Consider the following 1,173-nt stretch of genomic DNA (forward strand, 5'->3'; position numbering starts at 1 on the left):
GAACCACTGCAGCCATGTATTTAGAACTTTCCTTTTTCCTTATTTCAGGAATCAGTCATAGATGTAAATCCTTGGCAGATGATGACTAGCATCTGTTTTTATCAGTTAATGGTCAAATGAAACACTAAATAAACTTATAATGTTATACTTATTCAATATATAGACTACTCATTTATCTGACAAATTATTTTTACTACTTCTCTTTGCTCTCACAATGTCTACTTCTTTATGCAAGGATTTAATAGAGAATATAATTTAATAGAGAATTATTCAGTTTAACGATTCTTTAAAAAATATTAGTCAAGGAATATTTGAAATTCAGTTCATCTGAACAGAATTTGTTATTCACCAAAGAATTTTGATTTTGTGATCCCTTCTGAAGTCGATTTGGTTTGGGCTAATGATTTCCAATAAAAGGAAGATAGGTACTAGATTCAATGCTGCACCATAGTCTTTCCTAGATGACTATCAAGAAGTTCATTTCCATAACTTCACATCTATTCTCTCTACTTGAACATCTACACACTTAAAATGAACTACATTAAAAACTACTCAGATTCCCCTATGTCCCTGCTTCATGAATATTTTTATCACTTATTTATTTATATAATGAATACATATTAATATAATAACACTTATAAATATAATTATGAATACCTATATCACTTATAGTAATTATGATACTTCCTTATCACCAGTATCAGTGTTGAGACAGAATGATAATGTGTACCATTGAACACTAGCTAAGTGAGAGTGTTCTTTTCTTTTCTTTTCTTTTCTTATTTATATGAATGCATCACAAATTTGCATGTCTTCCTTGAGCAGGGGTCATGCTAATCTTCTCTGTATCGTTCCAATTTTAGTATATGTGCTGCTGAAGTGAGCATGCAAGTGAGTGTTCTTTTCTACCATCATTTGCTTTCTATTTTTAATTTTCCTCTTATGATACTCAACCCTATATCACTGATTTCCTTTTTTTGTCTTGAATTTTAATCTTGACTCTGACTGCTCAAAAATCCTTGGCTGTGAAAGCCCCAAATGACTAGTTGTGGGTATCCTATTCTGAACCAGTCTTCTGAATGCACTCCTTAGATATCCTGTCATGTTTTTTATCCTTGGAAGCCTGTCAATAGGCTTTTCCATAAGAGCTACTAAAATAAAATTATAGGTAAC

The 1,173-nt window shown here is 31.3% G+C and overlaps 1 non-coding gene across 1 annotated transcript; it reads right to left on the reverse strand.

Moving 5' to 3' along the window:
* Nucleotides 1-780: 780 nt before the first annotated feature.
* LOC126002226 (U6 spliceosomal RNA) lies at nt 781-887 on the reverse strand. The gene has a single exon (XR_007492988.1). It is a non-coding gene; the product is annotated as a U6 spliceosomal RNA (small nuclear RNA).
* Nucleotides 888-1,173: the final 286 nt, after the last annotated feature.

This window comes from Suncus etruscus, chromosome 2, assembly GCF_024139225.1.
Source record: "Suncus etruscus isolate mSunEtr1 chromosome 2, mSunEtr1.pri.cur, whole genome shotgun sequence".
Lineage (NCBI taxonomy): Eukaryota > Metazoa > Chordata > Mammalia > Eulipotyphla > Soricidae > Suncus > Suncus etruscus.